Raw genomic sequence first — 11828 nt, 5'->3', positions numbered from 1 at the left:
GGTTGCTGCGGCTCAGGCTCTGAGGCGTGCAGACACGCGGAGAAGGAGAAGCGCTGTTGCACAAGAGCTCTTGTAGGGCTGCTGTTTCTACGGTCCTCTCTGCCTTTCCAGCATCTCTGGGGATCCTGTCTGCTGCTGAAAGGGTGCAAGGGGAAAGTGACATTTGGAAGCAGAGCTAGTTGAAACGGGGTTGATTTTTACCATGAAAGATTGAGAGAAAATATACAGTTTTCATTTCATTTGAAATTTCTCACTTTTAATTAAATAAATTGAAGTGGAAAATAAAATTGTTGCATTTTGAAAAATTCCATTTCAAACGGAAGTTCTTTTCATGCCTGGACTTCTTCAAACACAAAACCAACCCGCTCCCCAGCATTTCCTTTCCCTCCTCCCCTACTGTTTCAAGTTTTTTTGGAAACAGAAAGATGTTGCAAACAAAAGTTCTACAGCCAACCCATTTTCATCCAACACAACACTGTCAAATATATGTGGACAGGTTCCTATTTGGCCGAGATCACTTCTGTTCCTTCTCTCTCTGCCCACTGAATAATCCAGTCAAATAATCAATAATCCAGGCTGTGTCGCCCTACAGGACCAAAATGCACCTCCACGCGCGCACACATACATCCATCAAAAGCAGGACATCAGTGCTCGGAGCTCTATGGCAAAGCAGTCTGTGGTGCTGGAATAAAATAGTGGTCGCTTGCCTTGAAGCTTCTTAATTGCTTTAATTGGCTCACCCCCCTAATGATGGCATGTTTGTAAATGACAGAAGAGGGTTGCCGCCTGCAGGAGTGCCTGTCTCCTCATTTCAATTTGTAGCAGTGATGGTTGCTACAGTGATGAGCTTACAGCTTCAGGAGAGTGGGAGAGCTTTGGGGCTCTGTTGCAGGCACTTTCATTTGCGGCAGGGAGAGGGAAAGCGCTCAGAGGTCAGGTAGGGCTCAATTCCTCCAGGTGCCAGGCACTCCCTGGAAACATTCTCAGCACAGATGCCAGTAAGCTTATGGGTGCTCGGCACTTCCCAGGATCAGATCCCTTACAGAGGTCTCAGGATTCAAGATAGACTTTTTTTTTTCTTTCTTTTTTTATAATGCTTGCTCCTCCTCGGTGAGGGCTCTTCCAAAACGCAACACAAAATCTAATTCTGTTTCTAATTTGGGGGTTGAAAATAACTTTCCATCCTCCCTTCCAAACTAAGCCATAAAGGCGTCATTCCAAAAAACCAGCGAGAGGACGGCGGGGGGAGTAGGGGAAGAAATGACAAGATAAAATTTAGTGGAAAATGGTGGGGGTTAGGGGGGGGAAGAGAAGGGAAGATGATTGGTACTTATCTGTAAATGATCCCAAGAAAAACCAGGGCAATTAAATATAAAGCAGTCTCAGTGAGCCTCTAGAATTAGACATTTTAATCGTAGTCTTGGCATTTGCCTTTCCAGTCCCAGCAGGCAAACTTTGACCATAGATGGTGTTATCATGCAAGAGATTCAGATTGTCCCAGGGATTCTGCATGCAAACTGGCCCACAATGAATCTCCCAAGTGCCTCACAAGGGAAAATAAAATGAGAGTCCGGAAGGAAATGGGACCCTGATGTTACCAGTTCCTTCTCCTCTCCCTGTCCCTCCAACAGCCACAAAACCCAGTGCCATTTTCAGAGGGTTCTAACTTAGCACTGCAATGGTGGGATTCCCCAGCCAAACACAGGTACCTGCCCCATGAGCAGAATAGGAGACAAACTAGTCTGGGTCACTCCTGACACGGACTCCTGAGTAGCATCATCTAAACTTGGAAGTCTCAAAACAAACCAAGAGCTCTGAAGGCTCAGGAGAGTTTCTGGACATTAGGAAGCTGACATTCTATTCCTTGGGGGAGCATCCTGGAACCCCGATATTCTACATTTTCATATAATCGTGATCTTACATATAAAGCATGCCTCGTAAGGTATCAGGGGAAAGGGTCTGATCTGCTGAAAGTCATTTCTCTGTCCATATATGTATATCATTAATGCATATGAAGTTACAAGAATTGTGTTGTATGGTGGTCATTAAAACATGCTGCACGTTGGGGAATAGCTAGATATTAGCTCCCCTGAGGCAATAGCAAGGAAAGTAGGCAACACCCAGGCAGAGTGTCAATCAACCCATCAACAACCATTGTCCAGCAAGGGAACTATGACGCAATGACACACCTGCATGAGGCCACACCAGGGGAATTTCTCAACCTTGCTGGAGACTCAACAATGCACCCAGACGTGCTTGGACCTGTGTTTTCCAAGCGTAAAACAGACAGTGGCCACATGCTTGGCCTTTTCCCTTCATCCACCTACGCTGCAAGCAACAAGGACACTCTGAAGACTCCAGCAGAGGAGACTGGCCCAGATTTCAAGGGTGACATCTGCGTACTATGAACTGCAATATCCAGTGGGGTGAGAAAACCTGCTGAGTCTAGTTGTTGCTCAGCCTGAAAGGGTTGAGAGTTTAGACTGCGTGCTTATATTTTATTTTGGTAACTACCTGACTTTTTGCCTATCACTTAACATCTATTGTTTGTAGTCCATTAACTTGTTTAACTGTTTATCTTTACCAGCGAGTTTGCTTGGTGTGTGTGGCAAATCTGCTCAGATTTAGCAAAGGCTGGTGTATATCTGCTTTCCAGTGATGAAGTGGTGAACCCATAAAGCAGTTTGCACTGCTCGTCTTAAGCAGTGCAAGACAGTGTATTCCTGGGGTACAATGCTGGGACGGTTTGGCTCTGGTGCCTTTCTCTGTGTGATTCATGAGTGGCTCTGGGAGCATTCATGCAATCTAGCTGGGTGTGGGGCTCCATATGCAGTTGTGCTGAGTGAAAACAGCCCCTGGAGGGGTTTGCTGCTGGTCACTAGCAAGGCATTGTGAGAGACAGCCCAGGCTAGGAAATTAAGGGGGCGTGTCCCACAGTCCCAGGCTGCACCCCGGCCGGGGTGGGTGGGTGGTATCTCATCACAAGGAACATGAGAAGCTAAAAAAAAAAAAAAAAAGTCTGACTAGGAGTCACAGTAAGTATCAGCTGCAGAGTTGGAGACACCTCCCACCATTAGAAGATGCAAAATTAGGGCAGGAGAAGGGCACATGGAAATCAAACAGGAGAACTGGGAAGGAAGGGCTTCTTACAGACGGACGCTTCCCCCAGACCAGTTGCTTAAAGAACCCGAAACTGTCCATTCATCCTGATGTGCCATGTGCACAGCGGCTGAACTCCCCTGAGCAGAATTCAGCAGCTCCCTGTAGCAACGAAGAAAGTCTTTCAGCGTTTTCTGTATTTTCCAGTACAGATGAGCCCTAGCTGCAGAATTCAGATCTGGATCCAAACTGCTCTGAAATCTGAGACTATGCAAACTCGGGGGTCTGATTTAGCCCACTGCAGAGATCGGGGGCAATCAGGAATTTCAGATTCAAGCTTCCCTAAAGCTCCAGGCTGCTGAGATCCAGAGCTTCGGTTCTGACCCATCTCTAATTTTTGGATGGCAGTTTGGCAACACAACGTATTTCAAAACACAGGGCAGGCCTACTCATGGGAAGCTTGGAAAAAACATTCTGTTGAGATGCATCTAGACCATATGTTCTATATTTTTTTTCCACTCATTTATGTTAGCAGGGATATTTTCATGAAAACAGGCTAACAGCGCATTAGTCTGAGTAATATTTCCAAAGGGGCCTCTTTTGAGCCGCTAGAATTGCAAATGCAATTTTGCACTCTGGTTTTGCATAGCCATGCTTGGGTTCCTGTGAACGCCCACCCTAGCCCATACAAACCACAGCCGGGCACACGTCCACCAATACACTTGTGTACGCATAGTGCAAGGTTTTGTACATGCTGATACGCGGGTATGAAAAGCTGCACGGGCAAGACGGAAACATGCCAGATTCCCTCTGCAGTTTCAGGGCTGAATTCAGAAACAGCCTCTAAAAATCCAGTCAGCTCATTCCCCACCCAAAAGTGTAATCCTCCATTAGTGGCATCATAATTTCCATAGCAAACATTCCAGACAGAGCAATGCCTTGAGGTAGAGAATGAGTAAATAGGCTCTGGAGGTCAAGGATCCTGGACGTTTTCATTCTAACATCCCTAGAAGAAAAAAAAATTAGAAAGGACAAAAGATGGAAAATTTGACAGACAGAGTTGTCTCTACCCATGAAGTATTTTCCATGAGTCACGAGTGGGTTTTCCTGAGCATAATAAGAGCAGATCACTCAGTAGATCAGCAGACAACTCCTTCACGGTCATGCGCAGGCCAGCACAGAGCAGGTCTACACTACAAACTTGCATTCGAGCAGGTGCCCTGATGCAGCTGCACCACTGTAGCGATTCTGGTGAAGACTCCATCTATCACGTTGGCGTAATAACTCAACCGCTGCGCTGTCTACACGGCAGGTTATGGGCGGTGTAACTATGTCGCTTGGGGTGGGATTTTTCACACCCGAGAGACATTGCTATCCCAAAGTGTGTAGTGTAGACCTGGCCTCATTTACACATCCTTGCTCCCATTTCTTCCCAGTTCCCCTCCCCGCCCTCTTCCTGCTTCACCACACCCTCTGGATCCTCCTTCTTCCTTTCATGCTTCCTCTGGCTTTGGGAGTTCCCCCTCAGCCCAGTTGCTGCAAGGTTGCCATGGGCTCGTCACACAAATTCACCCTTCTCCCACCAACATTAACTCAGCTACATTCAGATCATTTGGCCTGCAGGCTCCTTGGGGCAGGGGCCAGCTCTCTAGAAAGAGAGACAAACTCATGGCACCAAGTAACCTGAATCACCTCCCTTTGGCCGAAGAGCCATTTGCGTCTATTGTGCCGTCTTGTTTAAACCAAGTTCCACGCAGCAAGGACCCTATCCCAGTGTATTCTGTACAGGGTCTCACTTTCTCTTGACATTGAAAGACATTTAAATGGCTCCTCCGTTTCAAAAGAAAGAATCCCCCCATTCCCCAAACAAAGCTGGGCTCATTCTGGCTGCTCGGAGCACACGGAGTGTTTGTAAATCAGAACAGTGTTCAGAAAGTGACACTTCGCATGTTTTCCCCTGTTTCCTTTTGTAGCTCCTTTTTACAGAGGCCAGGCCAGGGCTGTTTGGTTAACTGTCCGTGGTTGGGTTTTGGCTGGCAAAGCCCACACCCCGGGGTTCATTGATCCAGCCAGCCAGTGCAGGGCACTCGTTTGCAGAGGAGTGGTTCCAGTCTGTGTCCACTGCACGCCCTTTATGGGCCTTAGAAGCTCCTTAAATCCCCAACCAAGACATCCAGGATCTGGTCAAAGTTCAGCAGATCTCACCTAGGGGTTGCCACCCAACTGGGTTTTCATGGGGTGGCAACCCCTAGGTGAGATCTGCTGAAATTTCCATACTTGACTCAGGTTTATTTCAATGGTAAACAAGGGATCCATTTGGATGGAAAATTGGTTAGGGGTCGGGGGGGGTGTGTGAATTTTTCACTCCTCCCTGCCCCCCGCCTGCCTTCAACACAGTCAGGGAGAGATTCCCCACGTGCAGCAGACTGAAGCTCTGCAGAGAGCCAGGCTGTCCCAGTGCTGTTACACGAGTGCAATTACTGCAGAGAGAGGCCATGGCAGGAAAATGAAACAAACAGTTTTGATTTATTGTTCTCGAAAAGAAATGGAGCATGTTGAAAGAAAGCACAGGAAGTCCTGGGGATAATAAATCCTGCTTAGGAGCAGATAAAGAAAACGTGCTTCAATTCTCGGGGACAGCAAGGGGGTTATTGGGAGGGCGGCCGATTAAAGTTTAGGGAGTCTGTTTTCAGAGCGGTTGTTACAAAGCCACAGTCACAGCTTCTGCTGCTCCAGTAGAAACTGAAATTTACAAATACGACTCCAGCCAGCATTTGGGTTTGGTCTAATTGAAGGGGAGAGGGAAATACTGCAAGCACTCCCTAAATCAGAGGAACACAGAGTGGCCCTGGCAACTTGACAGCAGCCCAAAGGCTGCACCTAATTAGCATATATGTTTACATACGAGCAATATACACAACCCTAATATTTGCTTGTACTTGACTCTTCCGAGGCAGATGATTAGAAATTGCTACTTTGCATTCATCAGCAATAAGCCTTCAGCCTCCTCATTTCCCAGTAGTTACAAGGAGAGGGCTAAACAATTGGCCCAGTTCCTAATCTTCGGTTGCTCTTCCTCCCCCATACATTTGCTCTCCACTGAGGCCCTATCTATATTGCAATTCCTACCATGTGGGGGGCAGAGAGATCTGCTGGGGGACCTAGCCTTGAATGTTATTATTACTTTTGTTGCAAGAGCACTTGGGGACCCCAGTCCTGGATCAGGGTCCCATGATGCTAGACACCATATACTTATAATAAAGAGGCAGTCCCTGAAAAGCCGACAGTTCAGGAACATGAATGGTGCCTCTATGCCACAGCCAAGGGCTTTTGCAGGGTGGAAGCATCAAGGTTAACACATGGCTCAGTCCCAAGGCCAAGCAAAATAGAGATTAAGGCCCTTCCCCATGTTACACGCCTTTTTGTAACCAATACATGACCCTCCCCTGACCCAGCTGAAACAAACATGGCTGAGCTGGGTCTACCCGGCAACATTTTCACAACACAGCCACGCACTACTACCTACCACGCTCCCTGACTGCGTTTGCCCTGGTGCATCCGGAGCAGCTCTCCCTTAGTACTTCAGCAGGCAGTAGAGTAGATCTCCCGGAGGATGGACGGACTCTCACACACAGCAGCGCACTCAAGGCGCTCCTACTGCAGAGAGCTGGAAGGAACGAGGAGCAGCCCTCACCATTACATGGGCACGTGTAGGAGGGCCCAGTAACACGCCCAGTATTAACACTCTAATCCTGGGCAAAGTTGTAGCTTGGCTATGGCAGTGCCATGGGGCACACAAGGGGGTTCCTGCGTCGGGGGAGCAGCACTGAAGGGGAAGCTGGTGCTGGAAATCCTGCACTTCCCCCTTGGCCCCCTGCAGACGCGCGGAAGGTGCAGAAAGTGGCTCCACCCCAGCACGTGTAGCAGTGCTGAGATGCCTTCAGTGCACCACAGGGTAGATCCAGCACCAGTTACTCTCTCCCTGTCGCTGTGGGGAGACCAGGAGAAACACAGCAAGTCAGGGCTCCCTCCTGGGCTGCGCCGGGGCAGTGCAACCATGCCTGACCCCTTGCTTGGGTCTCATTCTAAAACTATGATTCATGCCTCTTGCAAGAAGGGATTCTACTACAATGAAGAGTCATTCCTAGCAGGAGAGAGTTTAGCTGCGGGCAGAGCACGTGACCCCATCTTAGGGCTTAAAATGGTACAGTGATAGGTGGCCAGAAACGTCTCTGAATAATCCAGGGAAGGAGGCAAAGAATTTACAGTCAGAGTGAATCAGTCACTACGGGTTTGATCCTGCAAGGACCTGTGCACTCCAGCTCCAACCCAGAAAAGCACTTACAGCCCATGGACATCAATAGGGCTTCGCACGTGCTTAAAGTTAAGCATGCGCTTACATGCTGTGCTAGACGGGGCCGGAGCACTCAGCACCCGATAGGTCTGAATACCAGCAAGATCAAAAAATAACAGAAGTGCTTATGGGTGGCAACTTAAAACCTCTTCCAACTAAAAAAAAGAGAGAGTTTTGCTGTGGGTAGAATCAGCACATACTTGTTTCTGGCTGCATTTCCTGGCAGCTTCAGCGAGGAGTTGGCGATGCACGAATTTGGAAGCCTTGTTAAATCCAAGAAAAGTGAACAAAAAAGGCTGTTTTCTGAACAGAAGTCGCTGACAAATCTTTACTCAAGGGTGGCCAGCAAAGGCGAAAAAATAAACGTTGCTACCCTCTCCTGCTTCTGTGCGACGTACGAGGGTCACATCAGAGTTTTAAGCTGCATTCTTGCCAGCTTGCTTCTCACCAGAGGTGAAAGTAAGCCGGTACACCCTGGTACGGCGTACTGGCAAGAGCCAGTGCACCATACTGGGGCAGCCCGGCTTCCCCAGGGGGCAATTTAAAGGGCCTGGGGCTTCAGCTGCCTCTGCTGTCCCGGTCCTTTAGATAGCTGCTGGAGCCCCGTCGCTTCCCCAGGGCTCCGGCAGCTAATTAAAGGACTGGGGCAGTAGAAGGGGAGCCCCAGGCCGTTTAAATAGCCCCCGGAGCTCCTGGCTGCTACGCTACCCCGGTTGGGGAGGAAGAGGAGGAGGAGAAGGAGAAGGGGGCGGGCACTTACCTTACAGGGTGGGCTGGCTCTGACCCCCCTCAGCCCTGTCCCTTCGGGGGGCCAGAGCTGGCTGCAGCGTACCAGTAAATCACTCGACTTACTTTCACCCCTGCTTGTCACAGTTAGAATGATCAGGTCCTCGATTCGCTTGCTGTGCTGGAGGAGCTTGGCAAAGCCAAATGGTAGGCGAGCTGTAGCTCAGGTTATATTCTCATAGGCCATCACTAGCAGAGTCTTCCTAAGATCTTCCTAAGTTCCTTCAGCAAAGAAAGGGAAGCACAGACCTGGGTTTCAAATGGGAAGAAGCGAGCACACAGAAAGAGATTGTTTTAAAAACTTTGAAACCATTTTTGTACCAAGTGGAGGCACAGTCAAGGGCAGGAGTGAAAGAGGTTTTAGGCGGCTTAAAAGCCTATCTGATGGTATAAGCATTGGAGCTGTAAAAATACAGTCACCTACACCCAGACAAAGTAGGTTACGGGGTTCGATTCTACTTCCAACCCAGGGGAAAGACAGTTCTGAGCATCTCACCAAGTTTGCACTCAAGCGTGGGAGGTCTGAGATGCACAGAAAGGTTTGGGGTCAAGACGGGGAAACTCTTTGCAGCCTGAAGCCTGGTACCTTAATTGACGAGCCAGTGCAGAAATAAAGCCCTCAGTTCACCAGGGTAATAACACAACATCAACAAAAGGACCTACATTTTACAGCTTCTCCCTGCGAGGCATGGAAGGCAAACTCCCCAAACCCAGAACGGCCGTTCAATAGATTCCCCAGTAAACTGGATCCAGATGCCCTGCCCTCCTCCCTAGAGCGCCTCAGAGGATTCCTCTGGGTCCAGACGCCCCTTTTTAGTGAAACGTTGGCACAGGGGATTTAAGACCATGATGGCTCTTCTCGGTCCTGATGGCCTTTGTCACCCATCACACTACCTAATCCACACTTTGACTATTCTGGCCACTCAACTGCTAGATACATCTTGGACCCACGCTGGGTCCTAAGGAACACACAGTATCTGGTTGACAGTGACAAGCTGGAGAAATCCCAGCTGTAAACTGAAGGGAGGGCTGGGGTGAGCTCTCAGCCTCGGAAAGAGTCACCCCTACTCAATGACCCTACATGACCCCTGCCACAGATGGCTTCTCTAGCAGCCTCATCCAATTCCTTCTCCAGAGTACTGTCTTTGCCTTTGGAGCCCTGCAGCCATTTTCAAAATGTTCCCTGGGGCCGGGGAATGATTTCCTGAACCCTGCCCTCCCCCATCCTCAATGAGCCGGGCTGCACACACTGCTATACTCCCACGACACTCAGCATATTTCTGAGAAGCTAAGTATAAACTTCCCCAGGTGATGAGCCCTTGGTATACGTTTCTTTGCCTTCTTCCTCAGTTATTAGAAAGCCTTTGTGTTTCAAAGGGGATTTGGATAGATTCCCTGGTCATTCACCACTCCTCACTACAACCATGCCTGCCTTGGGACACAAAGGCTAAGGAGGAAAATACAGGTTGTAGCTCCAGAGAGACTTAAGCCCAGATCCTCAAAGGTATTTAGGTGCCTAACTTTCACTGAAATCAGTGGAAGTTAGACATCTATATACCTTTGTGGTTCTGGGCCTTAGCCTTAATTCATTAAGAGATGGGCCAGAATCCAAACCCTGGCTCCAAACCTTCCTTGACTTCAAGTGTGTTCAGCTCCCGTTCACAATACTCTAGTAATAAGGAAAACAAAACACCCTTGGGGGGTGTAGCAGCAGCTTCCATCCAAGGTACAAAAGCAAGAGAAAAAAAAAAAAAAAGACATTCACTGCAACAACTTCCCTGCTTCACCCACTTCCCCAGCCCCGCACAAGCAGAGACCCAAGAAAAGAGCAGGAGAGGCCATGAATTCCCCCAGGGACTTCGCTGTTACCAACCCAAGGCCAAGTCTCCACCACAGACCTATACTGGTATAACTATGTCGCTCAGGGGTGTCAAAAATCCATACCTCGGCGTGACCTCCTCCCGCCATGTAGACAGCACTATGTCAACGGGAGGGCTTCTCCCGTCAGCATAACTACTGCCTCTTGGGGAGCAGCTGTGTCGCTGTAGCACTGTCCATGAAGACAAGCCCTAGCACAGGGAGGCATTCTGATACTACGATGATGAGCAGCAGAATAGAGCCCCAAAGACAGAAAGAGAGGAAGGGAGTCAGACAACTCAAAAAGTTGTTCTTGATGCTATTTGTGAGCTAAAAGTAGGTGTGTGGCATAGTCAGCATAGTATCTCCCCAGCCAGAGTTACAGGTTAGTGTACAGTGACAACCTTGAGACACTGTATTCTGCGCATAACTCCACATTCACACGGTTGGTGGAGTCTCTCCATTTTTCACTGTCCTTCTTAAATGGCATTGGCAAGAATCTCGCTTCCCACAAAGAATTTGCAATAGGCTAAAGAGAACCCTCAGCTTTTTTGTGAGAACAGCCAGCAGTAGAAAAGCAAGGATTAAAAAAAATCCTTCAACACCCACGAACCATGGAAGGGATAAAACCGACATGCTTCAGGGCACAAGCCAACCTCTAACTACCAGGGGCCAGGAGGAGATTATCCCGTAACAGCCTCCTGTGAGCTTTCTTGCACCTTCCTCTGATGCATCTGGTTAGATGGACCACTGGTTCACGATGACCATCCCTCTGTCCAGAATTCTATGACAGGTCTCTCAATGAGAGGGACAGCCATTTATCATTAGGGGTTGGGATATCAATGGACAAAATTTCATCCATTGGCTTTGGAAGAGATGGACACAAGGATTTTAGTCCCTAAAGGAGTCATCCCACAAACTCTTTGGGAAGTGGATGAAAAAGTCTCCACTGTCCCATTCAAAGAAGCCAAGAGAGAATTCAGGTTAAAGGCACCACCATCCCAAACCCTCTCAGCATCTGGGATTCTGCCTTAGCCCAACTGCAGAGACCATTTATATAAGAGGAAGAAGAAAAGAAAAATACCGTGAAGTAAAACCGTAGGGGCAGCTCCAAGCTGGCTGAGTGCCTCCCGGTGACAGGGAGCCTGGCTAGGAGCTCCTGCGTTGCGAGAAGATGGTGGTTCACTCCCTGCCGTGACTAGTCAGTCCAGGGACTTGACAATGACAGCCTAAATGGAGGACAAAACCAAAGCCAGTTCGTCACTTTGTACTGAAGTTGGGCACTGGAGATCAGAGGGGCATGGAGAAGGGGTGGGGCACAACACGCCCCCTGCTTTGGAATCCCCAGGTGCCCATGCTGGGCTCAGGACTTACAAACGGCACCATCACCGGTCAGTTCCCACAGACTCCTGGTGTTCCATCCTTTCCTTTCCATGGAGTGTTGGAGCCCCAAACTTCCCCCATTTCCCTGATCCCTCTCACCCATCACATTTCCTGCCAATACAGGCAGGCCAGGTCTCCCCCCCACCCCCCCATCAGCTGCAGGGGTTTTTATTGTGCAGCCACAGACACTCCCTCTGCCCAATGCTCTTCACATATCAGCACATTTCAGATGACAAGTATGTGTGCTTGGTTTGCCTTTTATTTCCTAAGGGAAGCTCAGCTCAGCCAATTGAGGGAATTCCAGCAAGGTTCTTGCTTTTGAGTCTGTTCTCCAACTGCACGAGAGACA

At 48.9% G+C, this 11828-nt stretch overlaps 1 long non-coding RNA gene across 2 annotated transcripts; it reads right to left on the bottom strand.

Moving 5' to 3' along the window:
* Positions 1–280: 280 nt before the first annotated feature.
* Positions 281–11319, bottom strand: LOC311527062. Of its 2 annotated transcripts, XR_014713231.1 has the most exons (4): positions 11181–11319; positions 8306–8461; positions 6626–6766; positions 281–4105 (listed from the first exon to the last, which is right to left on the bottom strand). It is a non-coding gene; the product is annotated as an uncharacterized lncRNA (long non-coding RNA). The 2 variants fall into 2 exon arrangements; XR_014713232.1 differs by lacking the exon at positions 11181–11319 and having other exon boundaries at positions 8214–8320.
* Positions 11320–11828: the final 509 nt, after the last annotated feature.

This window comes from Lepidochelys olivacea, assembly GCF_965140295.1.
Source record: "Lepidochelys olivacea isolate rLepOli2 genome assembly, chromosome: 10".
NCBI classification, from domain to species: Eukaryota; Metazoa; Chordata; order Testudines; family Cheloniidae; genus Lepidochelys; species Lepidochelys olivacea.
Note: the sequence above shows the minus strand (reverse complement) of the source record. Positions and strands in the feature narration are given on the sequence as shown.